Raw genomic sequence first — 18009 nt, 5'->3', positions numbered from 1 at the left:
ATTTGATTAATCTGTATGTACCTTCTTTGCATATTATATATTAAGTATTGGTATGAATACTAAATCTTTATTAAGCAGCCTCTAAATCAGGATGCAGTGCAGCAGAGTTAGGAAATTTTAAGTTTTGTATACTGCTGATGAAATAATAACTAAATTATTCACTCAGTTTATAAGAGGTGTTGCTGATACTGTTACAAGTGCCTTCTGATCAGCATCTGGCAGCTTGACTTTACAAAAGCAGCTGATTGCTCTGGAAACAAAAAAAACTGTCTTTAAAAAGGGAAGTTTTTGATTAGAAAGCAACCAGGCTCAAAACATTCACTGTAGAGATAATCAGAGCTGTAGCAGCACAAATAATTTGTTTGTTTCTTCTGACTTCTCAATCATAGTGAACATTTGCTAAATCCTCTTAATAGAGAAGATAGTTATATCAAAAGAATGCTTGTAACAAGGTCATATAAATGTTTCCCATATGGATTTTTAGAGTTTTTTTTTTTGTTAATGCAAATTAGATCAAAGTAGTTTAGCAATTCAGTATGTTACAGATTTCAGAAAATATGTTCACCATATACTGTATTTCTTGTATTCAGTTTACAGAGAATCTGAAAGGAAGTTTAAGATTATTAATCTCTCTCTGGGATTTTTTGCTTTTTTCTACTCCTTTTAATTCTTGTTTGCCCAAAACTAGAGTGTCTTCTGTTTTGGTTTAACTGTTCTCTACTAGTTACTAACAGTCCACGCAAACAATAGCATAATCAGAGCAATTAACAAAGTAATGAACCAAACTGTGCAACACTATTTCAATTAATTCCGAGGTGTTTTGCCTTTTTATTTTTTTGGAGATTTATGTTTCTGTTTAAAATTATTTTCTTCACTACTACATTATCATTTTTGTCTTGATAAGCAAAATGATCATAAATGCAGAGATACTGTATGATAAAATAATAAAGTAAAAAAGTATAAAATAAAAATTGGCCAATAAATTACCTGCTTAATAAAATGTATATTCCCAGTGGGTCAGATATATCTAGGAACCATAGGGCATAAGATAAAAACCAACACTGAGCAGTGTAGCTAGTCCATTACGTTGCACAGCCACACTTGTTATGGGCCAGTTTGGAATTTGTAGCAAGTGCCTTCCTGCTTTAGAGGTTTGCCAGGGAACAGTTATCATATTGTGGAAATCTGTAGGGAGAAAGATAAATACAAAATTTTGTAAATGCCAATGTTAAATCTGATGTCCACCCTGAGTACCAACAAGAACTCTGATTCAGAACACACATGTACGGAATTAAAGACCACATTTGCAAAGTTGCAAAGTCAATGGAAATACTGAGGTGATTTTATCAGAAAAGGCAGAACTTTTGTGCATCTTTCCATGGGATGTATACTTTTATTGAAGTTCCTTTTATGTATTTTGTCAAGTGGTTGTTTTGCTAAAAGCATACTGGTTAGCTGCTTGCAGTACCCATATCACATTAAGAATAAAACAAGAGTATATACAGTGGCCAGAAATGATAGAGGATATGTTTTCATGAATTTCAAGGCCATTTAATATTGTATGTTTTATGCACATATTATTCAAATAATGTATATTCCAAAAATGGAAAATGTTTCATTGTGATGCTCATGTTATATCAGATACTAATTGAGTAATTTTGTTCTAAATTTAATCCGGTCTAATAACATGATAAAATCATAATACCATCAGTTGTTGAGCAGTCTTATTCTATTCATGGAATATAACTACCAGACCCTGTTTCTTGTGAAATAAAATGTATGATGCACCAATTTCATTTCAGTATACAGTATATTGACATCCAAGTATAGAATAGTGCTAGCAAACAATTTTGAAACTACTGAGCAATGAACAAAGTAATGAGCCAAAGTGTCCAACATGAACTGTAAGACTGGCAATGCATTTTAATGTGAGATGTGTTAATAAATAAACAATGGTACCTTAACATTGCATCAGGTACAAGGTGGTGGGAAAAAGTGATGGTGTTACTGTGTGTTTTCCTATTAAGCCGTTGAAACGTTATTTATATTAATTCTAAATTTATAGTAAAGCCAGTATGTAACAGTCTAACAGATTTTTCATAAAGTTTTTTAACTTCCACTTTTTCAAGTATTAGCCAGATTAATATTTTTGTGCATGTTATTAGTGTCTGATTGTGTGCAAAGGAGGAAATTCTGACTTGATTATGAAGATCTGAGTTTCCAGATCTAAATATAGTACAAACTTCCTGCAACTTCTTGCTGGGATGTATCGTTAAAGTTTAACAACTATCTGTTTCTGGCTGAGTGCAGTGTAATTTTTGTTTGTTCAAGTCTACTAGCCTATTAGTTTCTTCAGCTTGTATGCCCTTGAAATCAGTATTGCCAACTTACACTTGTGTTTGAGTCAAATTACTGCCTGCTTGACAAATGAGGGTTTAGAACAGTGGCAATTGGAGAATAAGCAAAAGTCTGACATATCCAGGCACAGGAAACCTTGACAATCCAAAAAAGTTTTTGGGACATGGAACTTACTTATTTTAAAAACAAGTCACAGTTCATGTAAGAGTGTAAAACTAGTCCTTTCTGGTTATAGCCACATTTGCTTCTGCTCACAGCATTTTCTCTGAAATCTGATTTTTTTTTTTTTTTCTAACCTCCGCCTCCTTGGAAGTGCCAGTGCTGAGATACAAACGCAGAGACTCCATTTGCAGTCAGATTCAAAAGAAGATCTTCATCTTTGCTTATGGTCACAAGATCTTTGCAGTGTGTCATAAAATGTGATTGTGAGAATAAAATGCCCCAAGTAAGGTTATTTTACAGGGTTAATGGGCTTATGCTCTGTGGTAAGGTGATAGATTGACAGACAGATAGAACTTTATTTGTCCTCAGGGGGAAATTTATCTTTTTACAGAAGCTTTTTAAATAAATAAATATCACACATACTATGATCTGAACACACACCAGATTATCTAAAGAGCAAGAAAATATAAAAGAACACTTCTGACTTGGCTATCACAATAACAGTAAGGCATTTTGCATGCAGTTTGCTGTTGGTATTAAGGAGTCCCAGTAGTATTTCTTGACCCCCTTCTGCTGAATCATTTATTGGTGAAAGTGTTCAGTGTTGTTGTGTCAGAAAGAAGATGTGTAGCATTGCTCATAATGGCACTTAGTTTTGTTTCAGTTCTCTCCTTTGCTACTACCTCCTGGGGTTCCAGAGTGTGTCCTTTTAATTAGCTTGTTGATTTGGTGGGCCTCTCTTGAAGTGATGTAACCAGTCCAGCACAGCACAGCGTAGAAAACTGCACTGACCATCACAGAATTGTAGAAGATGTGAAGCATGTCACTTCCCACAGTAAAGGAACAATGTTCTCCTAAGGAAAAATTAGTCTACTCCGCCCTTTCTTATATAGTTGCTCTATGTTCTGAGATCATTTCATTGTGTCATTTATGTGGAGCACCACTTAGTGGAACCACTTCTCCTGTGCTTTGAGCAAAGCCATTTAACCTGGTTTGAATGTGACGCTCCAGTGCCCCCAGGTGCCTTCCACAGGGGATAAGTAAGCACAGCTAGCAGTAGACCCAGGGTTAACCTGGGAAGCACTGAAAGGATTGGAGAGCCTAACAGCATGTTGGAATTCCCACAGGAGAAGTTGGAAGCTGTTGCTGAGGATAGAATGATTTAGTCTGTCTAGCTCAGCTTGTTGCAAATCGGCCCTTGCTAGAAAAAGCAAATCAAAAGTGAAGTGTTAAAGTAAACATAGAGATGATGAAAGCAAATTCCACACTGAATTAATTTCAATAAACTAAGCCTCTAGGAGACTAAATCTAAGTGGCCACTCAATTTTTCTTTGGGCATTCCAGCTTTTCCTTCATGACAGATTGTCCTTCAACGTGTCAAGGAATTCAGTCCAGCAGTCCATCACACTGTCATTACACTACTTTACCCATCTGCTGTTAAGCCTTAAATCAGTTGCCTTGTCCAAAAGGAAAAGAAACTCGGCTATTTAAGAAACCAAGTTGGTATTAAAACCATATTCTTCTTTTTTTAATTTTATATGCAGTGTGGATGTGTAAAACGTTTAAATGTGTAAAAAATTCTTGACAATATTGCTTGGACAGTATAGTGCAATGTGAAATTTTCTGCACATTGTATCAGGTTTCATTTTTTTTGCTATTGCTGACAGTGAAAAACGGAGAAATGTATTATAAAATATACAGTATTTAATATTATTTTACTTACAGTGCATTCAGAAAATTGATTCACTAATGTTACCAAATCCTACACTGAAATTGTATTTTTCTCTGATATTTTATTTCAAAGTACTTGGCCTCATCTGAAATCAAATCAAACTTCATTTGTCACATTCAGTTATACACACCATACATTATGTAGTGAAATGCTTAGCTGCTGAACTCCGAGACTGTGCATTAAGTAGAATATAAAAGGACAATAAACAAAAATAAATGACTTTATAAATATTCATAAAATCATTAACAATGGCATGCAATATGTTAAAATTATAAAAATATGTAATGATAAGTAATAACTTAAAGTTAAATAGCTTAATATAAGAGAATTAACTTCATGTAGCTGTAGACAAGAGAAAGTGCAAGTCCAGAAAAGAGCAACAACATTAGGTTGATTCCAGGACTATGAGTTATGAGGAAAGACTGAAGAAGACAAACCTATCCAGTACAAGCAAATGGAGAATTGGAGGTGAAATGATAAGTGTCCAAAATTATAAAGGGAATTAGTACCATAAATCCAAACTGTTACTTTAAAATTCAGGTCTTCATCAAGAGCATGGGGACACAGATGTACTATAAACATATTAATTTCAAATAAGCATCACAAATGATTTCTTTACACAAACAGATACAGTTCATGGATTTAGTTACCAAATAATGTGGTATATAGTTTTACTTTGGGGTTCTTCAAAAGCCATCTTGATACGCTTTTGAAGAAATTGGTTGAATTGGGTAAGCAAATTTTGTTGGACGGAATGGCCTATTCTTGCCAAAATTGTTCTGATGTCATACAACAACAACAACATTTATTTATATAGCACATTTTCATACAAATAATGTAGCTCAAAGTGCTTTACATTATGAAGAAAAGAAAAATAAAAGACAAAGTAAGAATTAAAATAAGACAACATTAATTAACATAGAATAAGAGTAAGGTCCAATGGCCAGGGAGGACAGAAAAAACAAAAAAAAAAAAAACTCCAGACGGCTGCAGAAAAAATAAAATCTGCAGGGGTTCCAGGCCATGAGACCGCTCAGCCCCCTCTGGGCATTCTACCTCACATAAATGAACAGTCCTCTTTGTAGTTAGGGTTCTCACGGAAGGACTTGATGATGATGTTTATACAGACTTCTGGCTTTTAATCCGTCAATGTTGGAACATCATGATGCTTTGAGTAGATGAAAAATACAAAATACCGGAAAAAGAAACAGAAGAGAGAGTAGTGGTTAGTATGGATCTTAGAGCCACCATGAATAGTTATTATAATGAATTGGATATACAGAGTTTCAGGATTAAATTAAAGTGAAGTTATGAGAAGGCCATATTAAAATAATGTGTTTTCAGCAGTTTTTTAAAGTGCTCCACTGTATTAGCCTGGCAAATTCCTATTGGCAGGCTATTCCAGATTTTAGGTGCATAACAGCAGAAGGCCTCCTCACCACTTCTTTTAAGTTTTGCTCTTGGAATTCTAAGCAGACACTCATTTGAGGATCTAAGGTTACGATTTGGAATATAGGGTGTCAGACATTCCGATATATAAGATGGAGCGAGATTATTTAAGGCTTTATAAACCATAAGCAGTATTTTAAAGTCAATTCTGAATGACACAGGTAACCAGTGCAGTGACATAAAAACTGGAGAAATGTGCTTGGATTTTCTTTTCCTAGTTAGGATTCTAGCAGCTGCATTCTGCACTAGTTGCAAACAATTTATGTCTTTTTTGGGTAGTCCTGAGAGGAGTGCGTTACAGTAATCTAGTCAACTGAAAACAAAAGCGTGAACTAATTTCTCAGCATCTTTCAATGATATAAGAGGTCTAACTTTTGCTGTGTTTCTTAAGTGAAAAAATGCTGTCCTAGTGGTCTGATGAATAAGCGATTTAAAATTCAGGTTACAGTCAACAGTTACCCCTAAGTTTTTTACCTCTGTCTTGACTTTTAATCCTAATGCATCAAGTTTATTTCTAATAACCTCATTGTATCCATTATTGCCAATCACTAAAATTTCAGTTTTCTCTTTATTTAGCTTAAGAAAATTACTATTCACCCATTCAGAAAAACAAGAAAGACATTGTGTTAGTGAATCAAGAGAATCGGGGTCATCAGGTGCTATTGATAAATACAGCTGTGTGTCATCAGCATAGCTGTGGTAGCTCACGTTGTGCCCCGAGATAATCTGACCTAACGGAAGCATGTAGATTGAGAAGAGCAGCGGACCCAGGATAGAGCCTTGTGGAACACCATATAGGATATCATGTGTCATTAAGTTGTAATTACCACAACTAACAAAGACATAGTCTTTTTTTAGTTTTCATTATTTACACCTATCGTCTGAGTGAACTAGAGCTATAAATGCTGGTGGCAGTGCATTTTAAATTAGGTTCAGCTAGACTCCAATGCGGTTCGCTTCCTGGGTCCTCCCTGCATTGAGTTTGCATGTTCTCCCCGTGTCTGCGTGGGTTTCCTCCGGGCGCTCCGGTTTCCTCCCACAGTCCAAAGACATGCAGGTTAAGTGGATTGGCGATTCTATATTGGCCCTAGTTCATGCTTGGTGTGTGGGTGTGTTTGTGTGTGTCCTGCGGTGGGTTGGCATCCTGCCCGGGATTGGTTCCTGCCTTGTGCCCTATGTTGGCTGGGATTGGCTCCAGCAGACCCCCGTGACCCTGTGTTCGGATTCAGCGGGTTGAAAAATGGATGGATGGATAGACTCCAATGCATATAGTTGGTTCAGCTTGAAAGGCACATAAACACAAAAGACTTTTTTGTACAAGTAAAAATTGTGAACTACAAAATGTACATGGCTTTTCACAGTCTGAAGGAGATCTCATTTAAATGTAATGCATGAACCTGCTGTTTACCTAGGAAAAACAATTACATATGTTTGTAAAACCATGCAGGCCACACAGACAAAAACTACAAAGAAACTAATTTTGTATTTAAAAAAAAAAATTCACTGATGAAGTTTACCCCTCAAATACACATTTACATTTTAATGCACCCTTAACCTTCACAAAAACTACATTTCTATTCACAACCATTACTGTTTTGATTGTGCTTTCAGATTTGTTACAGTACTGAGGGGGCTTTGCTCCCTGCTCGCTTTGCTCGCCCACCCTCTGACCCCCAGGTCGCACTGTGCGGTAACCACTTCACGTCTCTGCTGCTTGCATTGTAAAGAGGGGGGCTGAAGGAGAACATTTAAATTAGAATGCTCCCATTTGAGCTAACAGGCTGCCAATAACACAGGACATAAAAAAAATATTTTGTCATCCAGTACACACCCGGAAGCAAGAGGACTATGTATTGCCATTAGGTATTGACTAAAGAAATGTTTAGCCAATTTGAGGCTGAAAACTATTTAGGAAAATAAAAAAGGTTATTACCAAATCCCCATCCCCTCATATCATTACTCCAAATCACAATGCACTTTACTGGGAAAACAACATTTCGACATAGCCACCTTGTGAAATTGCAAGTCAGTTCTATAAATCAGATTTATACTACTGAATCAAATAAAGTATAATGGCAAAGCAATCTCGGACAGACTCAGGTAAAACAGGTTTAGAAACCCTTCTTTGCTGGACTTTCTCAGTTTTGTATGCCCCAATGATGTGCACAATCAGAATGTATTAATACAGTAAGTGTTCTCATACTGGCACTTTAATAACACAGGCAAGGAAGCAGCAGTGAGGTATAGTCAAGCAGTGGATAAAGAAAGTAGAGAGAAAGCGTGAGATACAGGCCGGTGTAGTTTTTTTTATTTTATTTTTATTTATTCATTTTTTTTTTCATTTTGTTGTTTTTGCATTCTTGCATTTCACATCTAGAATAAACTAAGTACATATATACATTCATTTTCATACCAGCTTCTTCCATTGCTGGGTTACCGAAGTGGGGACAATTCCTACACAGCCCTTAATGTAGAGCTAGTCATATAGTCATATACACCTACACCAGTGTTTCTCAGTCACTGGGTCGCAAACACATGAGACCTATTCGTGGTATAATACACCCCACCCTGCCACCAAAAGGGATGATGGTTTTTAATCATGCTCGACTGATCAAGCGCTCACTTCAATCTCCCACCCCAACTCCCCCTCTCCAAAGGCCTCATTTTCATTTTATTTTCTGTTTGTAATCATGCTACTTTCTGATTTTCCAGGTTGTTCGAGGGTGAGAGCTATTAAAAACTGGATAAAGACATATTAAAAGGCACAGTAGATTCTTTTCTCGGGGTTGTGTAAAAAGGGGGTGTGTCACTATTATACTGTGAACAAGCAACTAGCTGAAACACCTTGAACATCCCCCCCGGTTGGACTTGCTGACAAATGTGCTACGACCAAGTACTGAGTAAAGGGTCAGAAAACTTGTGTCAATGTGATATTTTAGCTTTGTATTTTTAATAAACCTGCAAAAATTCCTAAAATTATGTTTGTGCTTAGTCGTTCTGGGCTGTTGAATGTTCTTTGATGTTGGTAATAAATAAATTTAAACAATTTTAACATAAGGCTGCAACCCAGCAAAATGTGAAAAAGGTGAAGGAATCTAAATATTTTCTGAATTAGATTAAACGGAAGCAAGACTGAGACATAAATTATTGTTTGTACACCTTCAGTCAATCGTCAAGGCCTGGCTACACCCTATAACCCACCATTGAGCCTCAATTGATAGTGCTGTTAGGAGGTCCATACTATTGAAGGAGGTTCAAGAAACAAATGTATATATTTTACTAAAATGCTATTAAATAAACCACCTCCGGAAAGCACTCAGACATGCCCAAGCATTTGAATTGTAGACCCGCCTGTAATCATTATATTTATATTCATAGCGGTGAGCCACAAACGGATAGACCTCAGTATTATTTAGTAGTCTGTGAAACTGCACAAGTTAATTGACCTTCTGCTTCTTGAAGCATATCAGATATCAACAAAAACAAGGCATTTCTCATCCTGATAATGCTTTCACTTGCTTTTTTAAACTTTTAATGTTTAGTTTTACATGTGTCAGTACTCACTTTTTGTTAGTATCACATGAAGCCCAATATTAGCCAGTGAATGACCTGTTACTGGGCTGGATTACTGACCAGCGAATGAGGCAGGAGGGCAGGTCTTCAGTTCAAATAATAAGGTGCATATGAATGTCTTCCAATTTCATTCACAAAGCCCCTCGCTATTAGTGGTTTATTTAACAATATTTTAGTAAAAATATATATGTTTGGAACATTGTAAGCATAATTACTTTATGACTTGCCAAGTGGATTATGTGACATGAGTAACAAAAGATTTTTTCATGGGCTTTTTGATATTATTTGCTGCTGTGCAGTGTTGGTCACTATAAACCTATGTTATATCAGAAAGTTTCTTACCTTTTTTCTGCATGAAATATTTTTAAATTTTTTTTTCTGGGACATCACTACAAATTATTTGTGGTAAGTAACATACTTGGGTGGAGTATTTCTTTATGTAATTGTCTATTGTCTTCAACAGAGCTGGCTTAGTCCCTGTTCTATCATTTCCAGCACACTGTTTAGATCTTGCAGGTCTGTCCTGCAGGTGCTCTGTCCAAACGAGCCAACTCAACAGTTTGTGGCGGAAAACTTAGCAGCTTTACTTGAGTGAACAAAACTTGTGGACTCAGTTTAAATTATATGTCTACAAAATCCTGTGATGGACCTTTGTTCTAGGATTTTCTGGTATCAAGAACACCTGTACAATCTAGTAGCTACTGGTTTGTTTTTGGCTTAGAGTATTTCATCTTCTTTCTACAGCATAATGCATTGGCTGTTTTTATTAGAACTATTTTGTTTCATCTGATGTTTGTTATACAGTATATAGTCCCCTCACTAGAATTAAAATACAACAACAATTCACTACATAGATTTTTTTCAGTCACATTAAACCAACTGAACCATCCATGTCTCATTTGATCATTGAAACATCCCTGTAGCCTTTTGAGCACCAAACAATGTTATAAAATATGGCCAAATACTCTCAATATTGTTAGGACCATACATACGTACAAAAAACCAATCAAATTTTCCTCTCTGTGTCTCAACCACCAGTAAAAACTCATAACTATATAGCACTCAGCTAGGGAATTGTGATTATCCCCACACCTGCCCATGGCTTGTGCTGTGAAAACACTCCAAAGAAGGAGAGAGTACATCTTTGATAGAGAATTATTGTTAATAATGAAATTCCGTGCACAGAATTAAGATTACAATCATTGCAGGAGTTGTTGTAAACCAGCCATTTTAATTATTTTCCTCCATTGTTATTTGTGGTGGCATACAGAAATCTCAGTATTTTCAACATATAGTTACTTTGAATGAAGAGGTCATTCCCAGATATACAATAACTAGACTGTTCATTCAATATTTGATTTTTTTTTATTTCATTACTAAGTCAATTATTTAAAGTGCACTCATCTGTTGCATAAAACTCCCCAGAAGATGTACTGTATATTACATAACATTTAGTGCATGAGTGCAGTCACTCTCTGATTCTCTTGATAATATTTCCTAACCTTTTTTTCCACCTGTAATGCCTCTTAAGAATGTAATTGGTATGCAACAACAGACCAAATTATTTACACCAATATCTACTTATCAAAGTCATACAGTAAAATGAATTATCATCTGACAGCCACTAACATGTTTTCTCCTCTATTAAATAAAAATGTTAAGCTTGCCTGTAATTTGCTAAATGTTACTAGTTAACATTTTGGGTGTTTTTCTGCTCAAGGTGTAGTTCTGACTGTGTGGTGACTCTGATAAGTTTGTAATGGCAGGAAATGTTTAGAACACAGTCAATCAAGTCAAGTCAAGTCAAGTTGGGAAACATGCACTGGTACAATGTGTTGCCGCTTCCACTACACAATGAAACAACTCGGGATCCCGGTTGGCATCCCCCCAGGCAGACACGCGGTCCATTCCCACCCTCCAGAAATGACCCTCTATCTTCTGCAGCCAGGTGTTATGTGGGCGACCCCTTGGCCTGGTCCAGCCACTCGGGTCCACAACAATGGATCACCCTCGGGGAAACACGCCGTAGTGCCATAACTGACGCTCCCTCACAATGCAGGTATGTGCCTCATTCGGGACTCCATGAACAACACAAAGTCAAACCAATGGTAGCCAAGGCTTTTCTGGAGAGACACAGTACCAAAGGAGTCCAGTCTTCTTCTCAAGTCACTGGATAGCGTCCATGTCTCGCAACCATATAGCAAGACAGGAAGCACTTCGTCCTTTTGCATAGATATCGGGAGTGCCACACACCCCTTTCCAGCGACCTCATGACCCTCCCCCCATTTTCTCTCAATCTGTCTAATGACTTCATAGGAAGAGTCACCGGAGACATGAATGTCACTGCCGAGGTAAGTAAACCTCTCGAAAAGGCTGACACTCTCTCTGTAAACAGACACTCTGCTGATGGCCGTGTCCAAGAGGTCATTAAAGGCCTGGATCTTGGTTTTTATCCAGGATACTCGCAAGCCCAGACACTCAGACTCCTCACTCAGTCTCTCGAGAGCCCTAAACAGAGCCTCCATTGACTCTGCAAAGATCACAGCATCATCAGCAAAGTCAAGATCAGTGAATCTTTCTTCACCAACAGATGCCCCACAGCCTCTGGACCCCACCTTGCCCAGTACACAGACAATGTGATGTGAATATTGTGGACTTTTCTAATTGAGATCAAGCCCCCTCCTGTCAGTGCAGGGATTAGTTTATACACCATAGCCCATTACTTAGTCATTGCTGCTAGCCCTAAAGCTGTGTTGAACTGGTACTTTTGAAAAAATGAATTTTTCTGTGTGTGTGTGGAATTTCCATTTTAACTTTGCCTGTAGCTATAATGTATCTAAGTGTTTGTATCAGGGATGATAGTTGCTTTAAGGATTACAGAAATGAAAGCAGGTAAGTTCGAGGTTAATGATTTCACTGGTTCCATGGCTTACAGGTTTTAAGGTTAATCTTTCTTACTGAATGCTTCTTTGAGTCAATCAAGATGCAACAGTTTTCAAACAAGAAGCTTATTATGAGATATGTTCCTGGAATATGTTCTGGGTAGCTGCAGAGAAAAGTAAATTATTTTCAAATCTAAAGAGCTTTAGAAAAAAATTGTCTGAAGTCTAGTGTAGTCAGGGCAGCTTGTCAGTAAGTTGAATATCTTTGAGTGACAGAATGCTTGGTGCATGTTAATGGGAAGTATACGCTCTGTAGCTCATTAAAGATGTTAAGTGCTTAATTAAGCCTCATTTAATCTTAGCTGCATGGGAAAATACAGTTGCCAGCAGCAGCATGCGGTTTACTCTACTAAAAACATGTAAATACCAGAACAAACAGGATTGGAATTTTTGGAAATGAGATAATAACTAGTCACCCCCCCACACTCCCCCCAAATAGTCAAGTTAACTGCTCTGTCAGATGTAACTTTTTGTAATAATATGAAAGTTGTGAGAGGAAACTAATCCATTCAAACAATAAGGAACAGCAAAACAATATTGTGTGGAGCAATTTGATCTGTTGTTAAGTACGAAATGTGAATTTCCCCTTGGGATTAATAAAGTATCTATCTATCTATCTATCTATCTATCTATCTATCTATCTATCTATCTATCTATCTATCTATCTATCTATCTATCTATCTATCTATCTATCTAGATCCAAATTTGTAGATGGTAAGTATCTGAAATTCTGCTGGTGTCCAACAGAACAGTACTGTGTAATTTCAAAACAGGCCGTGAGAGGTAAGGAACGCAAATCAAATATTAAGGAAAACACACTTCAGGTGGTATGGGGGGAGGTATTGATGCCCAACTATTAAAGAAAATGAGGGAAAAGTTAAAGAAGAAATTTAATCTTTTATTATCTGTTGGATGTTTACTTGATAGGCATTATTAAGGACTCTCACTTTTTCTGATATGTAAATGTAAAAAGCACTGGACACTAATTTTTTCTTTTTTGTTTAATAAAGACAGCTCTCATATCTAGTAGCTACTGGTTTGTTTTTGGCTTAAAGTATTTCATCTCCTTTCTACAGCATAATGCAGTGGCTGTTTTTATTAAATTTCTAAGTCATCAAGCATGTATACTACTAAAATATTTCTGTTTCATTAAAATTAAATAGATAGCTACTTTATTAACCCCAAGGGGACATTCACATACTCCAGCAGTAGCATACTGTTAAATGTCACTGTGTATGTATATACAACTTGAGGCTGTAGTGTTTAATGCATCAACACTGGAAGCTTTACTCACTACCACCTAATCTATATGATTTTTATGTCATATTAATAAAAGTGCTTGCTTTCCAGTTAATATCTAACACATTTATTAAACTGGTCCAATATAGTATCTGGAGCAGTAAGAAAATATACTGTGGCTGTGTTGGTATTTGGAATTAAGCAGTGTATTGTTACAAATTGGTCAGTCAGTCATTGTCCAACCCGCTATATCCTAACACGGGGTCATGGGGGGCCTGCTGGAGCCAATCCCATCCAGCACAGGACGCAAGGCAGGAACAAATCACGGGCACTAGGGACAATTTAGGATCGCCAATGCACCTAACCTGCATGCCTTTGGACTGTGGGAGGAAACCGGAGCACCTGCAGGAAACCAACGCAGACACGGGGAGAACATGCACATGCAGAGAGGCGAACCCAGATCTCCTTAGTGCGAGGCAGCAGCGCTATCACTGCGCCACCGTGCTGTCCATTACAAATTAAGTACACCATAATTTTTTCTTCTCAGTAAAGGAATTAAAAAAAAAAAAAAAAAAAAAGAGAAAGAAAGAAAACAGAACATGAGCCATTACCCTTGCTTGGAGAACAGAAGAAAGTACAAGGTGAATGGATGGAATGAAATGGACAGCAGTTAGTACTGCACCTTTCTAATTTCCTTGTATACACTTTGTCCAAATTAATTTTAATATTATAATTATTGACAATTCATGAAAGATGTAGAGTTAAACAGAAATAAGTAAACAATCAACATTGAGTACATGGCCTGTATAATGTGACACTTTGACAGTGTTGGAAGCTCACCAATTCAGCTCAGACCACCCTGCTATTTTATTTTTTTATTTTTTTTTTCTGACCCATCCGGTTTTATACTCCTCATTGCTGACTATCCTGTTTCATTGTTCGTAGACTTACTGTAATTTACCTAGCTGCAGTATAGTATGTCTCATTTAGCCCATAGAACACACTCAAACCTTTGACTTAACCAAAGAAGTGGTTGAACCATGTACAGGTACTGGTCCTCACATTGAGAGACAACATAGGATATCATCATGGAGCAAACAGATGATCTGTATGCCAGCATATAGGCTCACCTTCCAGATTTCAGAGTGGAAATTACTAGTATCAAAGCAGAAAAATCACAGAATGAAAAGGTTGCACTGTCTACACTCCATTTCCTGACACTTTACAAAATAGGAGCTTTGGCACTATGAAACTTTAAAGTTCGTAGACCAGGAAAAATGATAAAGAAGAACGATATGATCAGTTTTCTGTCCAAAACATGGCCAAGGTGGATTCCTGCAGTTAATGACACAATTTTTGGAGACAGGGAGGACACCCTGAATATCCTTAAACTGAAAGAACTTGGTCTAAGGCACCGAGGGTCTCTCAGTGCCTTACAGTCAGGATTGCCAACTGAACTGGTTTGCCACTGTACAAACGAGTTCCCCTGTGAATAACAATAGTTTTGTTTGTTTCAGTAGTAGGATTTAACTTACAATGTGTGGAAAGTGAAACAGGTGAATGTTTACAAGCCTACATTTAGTGGGAATCCTAGCTGTCTCCAGTTTGCGTACCTTTTCATGCAAAAGATAGAGAGTCTAAGTTTAAAGACTGCACCCGGGCCAGTCGTCTGCAGGTGGACGGACAGACGCACTCACCTGGATTGGCATGGGAGAAGCAAGAGATAAAGGTTGTCACATTTTACTTTTGATTTGATTGAGTTGAATTAGTTTAAGTTTTGAGAATCTGTGTGTGAAGTTAAGTGCTGCAGTACTGCATTTGTTATGTAACACAAGTTTATATAATGTTGTCAGTTTTCCTTGCTAAGGTGATTGACTTCGAGTGTTAGGTAGGGGAGGATTGAAGCTTCTGTATAAACTCTGTGATAGTGTTAGTATGGTATTGATCAATCAAAGGAAGAGCAGAGCCAGCCAGTGGAATACAGTCATTTCTTCTCAATACTTAAAACCTTGTGTTGACAAACAAGGCAAAGACCTCACCCAGAAATAGAGCTTCAGACTATTATCCTTAATGACTTCAAAGGTTAAATTGTTTGTTGAATTTCTAGCTTGTCAATTGCAATCTGTTGTGTATAAATTAGTTAACCTACACTAAGCCAGTTTCACCTGCTCCCGTTTAGCCTCAGAACTAGGCAGACATTTTCATGTCATTGATGCAGCCTCCTTCTTTCCTCACCTTTCTGCTCCATTGCTGTCATTGGATGCTGAAAAAGCATTTGATCAGCAATTTGGACTTTCTTTCGACTTGTATTAGGTAGGAGGACTGTGGGGAGGGTATTAATGGGCGTGTTTAAAATATTATAATCAATTTTCTTAGCACTGCTGGTCATTCATTCAAAATGTTACTCCTTCATCACTGTAACCATAAGTAGAACCTATCTGTACATCTAAGTTAATCACCTTTGTGTTGCTGCATAATATAAACCACAGAAGCTCTTACTATGTGGATAGAATCCTTCTGTATCTAGGATTTCCCATTTATTTCAACTTTTTTAAATTGTTGGAGGCCATGTCAGGCAATAAATGTCTTAATGACTGCCACTAAACCCCACTGGTAAGTTTATCATTTTTTCAGTATCTGCATCTCTTATTCAGCAATTCGTATAGTAAATATTGACATACCCATGTCTGTACATGAAATCGGTTAAAACTTACATCATGCCTTTGTGAACATCAAGATATCATTCTAGTCATGATGAAATAACCCTTTGTCTTTCCAATCCTACCTAGTCAAGATGAGCATTCTTCACAGACTTACTTTCCTAGCTTCTGGGACTTACTTACCCTTTTGACTATCTTAATGATAAGAGGTATGGTCTTAGCTCTGCAGATTCATGTAGAACAGCATGACACCTAGGATGAGACGCTGTGTTCCAGTCCACAATAGGTGTGAATCAGGTACCTCACTTCTAGATTTTGACTTATTTCACTAAACTTATGCGCTGCTTCCAGTTTTGAACTATGGAAGGCCTTTCCTTGCCCTCACCCATAAACTTAATGCACTTGTTTGTGCCACTAAAGATTTCATATAAAAGAGAAAGGCAGTAAGACTCTCTACCCAGATGGCACATCTTCATCCTTATTTAATAGTTGGGCAGTTATCATTGTGCCTGGATGCAGTTTGACTTAAGCACGTTGTTTGATTTGTTTGGTAGTTCTTGTCTAAAATTATTCCACAATTTTCAGTCTCAGTTTAACAGTCCTTCATGTATCCTTTTCTGCTATCTGCAGTTTTACTCTGCACTAAAGGTCTATGGCTGAACATCTCTTCTCATACACATTGGTCTTTTCTCTCTTACAAGCTCCTACTCCCCTCTGCGAAAGTCAGTTTCATTTCTCCACTTTTTGCTACATAAGCACTCTGATAAACCTCTTCAACTCATCTTCCAGTGTCCTATGGAACTCTGTTCTTTTCTAGAATATTAACACCTAAAATATTAGATATTGCTTGAGTAACCCTGGCTATCAGTTCCATTTGTGCATAGGCTTTATCTCATCCCTTACAAACTGAGCATTCAACCCCTTTGGTTCTCCTGGCATGTTTATGCACGACTACTGTTTCTTATCTCTTGTTCTGGCCTTGCCATCTGTAAAATCTCATTGCCTTTTTTGATGTTGTCAGTTACAATTTCCCCACAAATTCTGTAAGACCCCAAGATAATCGCTTTCAAGAATTGGCTGTCCTGATTCCTGATTGTGTAATTTGATTCCCTTGGAGCAGACTGCATCACAATTTAATGGAGCATCCAGTCGGTACACACAATATTGAGATTCGGATGCTTCTCTGGTCATATTTTTCATTGGTAGAAATATATAAGTTACTGTTTTTTTTCAGTTGTGTCTGATGTTGTGGTGACTTGGCATTGCCACTGTTCCTGGTGGTGTGGTACAGGACTTGGGACACAAGTGGAAGATGTGAAGGAGTATTTGTTATATGCAGTCATTTTTTTGTGTCACATATGTGTTACTTTTAACATTATATTAAAAATTGAATCACATATGTACAAATGAACATATATAGAAAAACAGGGATGGTGTAAGGTAAAGTAAGCTTTTAAGATACAAAACATTTACCAAGAATTTTTTATTGCACAAGTTTTACCAGCTGTAATTTAATACAATGACAAGTTGAATTGTAACTATGAAGAATAAATGAAGAAAATAGTTTAAAATACCTCAGCTTTAGATTTGGAGTACTGTACTCTAGTCACTTGTACAAGTCTCTGTCATGAATCCTTCAACTATATACTTGTATTACCTGTTACATTAAATAGTTGCACTCTTTACTTCCTATTTTTGTCAGAAATTAATGGTTTTAGTCTCTGGAAAAACATTCTAGCATTTTGTACCAGGGCTGATCACTAAATAAAAAATACAAATATTTCTATATATAGTATGTTTTAAAATTGTGATTTATCCCTACAATACAATGCTATTGAATGCTACTAGTTGTAGTGACTATAACAAAAAATGAAACGGTGCATGACATATGCCC

General features: G+C 36.9%; 1 protein-coding gene across 2 annotated transcripts in view; it reads left to right on the top strand.

Annotated features, from left to right (window-relative positions):
• The window catches only part of LOC114668608 (G-protein coupled receptor 22-like), a 94623-nt gene that overhangs the window by 57638 nt on the left and 18976 nt on the right, over nucleotides 1-18009 (top strand). The gene's annotated exons all lie outside the window — the stretch shown is intronic.

This window comes from Erpetoichthys calabaricus, chromosome 18 (genome assembly GCF_900747795.2).
Source record: "Erpetoichthys calabaricus chromosome 18, fErpCal1.3, whole genome shotgun sequence".
Lineage (NCBI taxonomy): Eukaryota > Metazoa > Chordata > Cladistia > Polypteriformes > Polypteridae > Erpetoichthys > Erpetoichthys calabaricus.
Note: the sequence above shows the minus strand (reverse complement) of the source record. Positions and strands in the feature narration are given on the sequence as shown.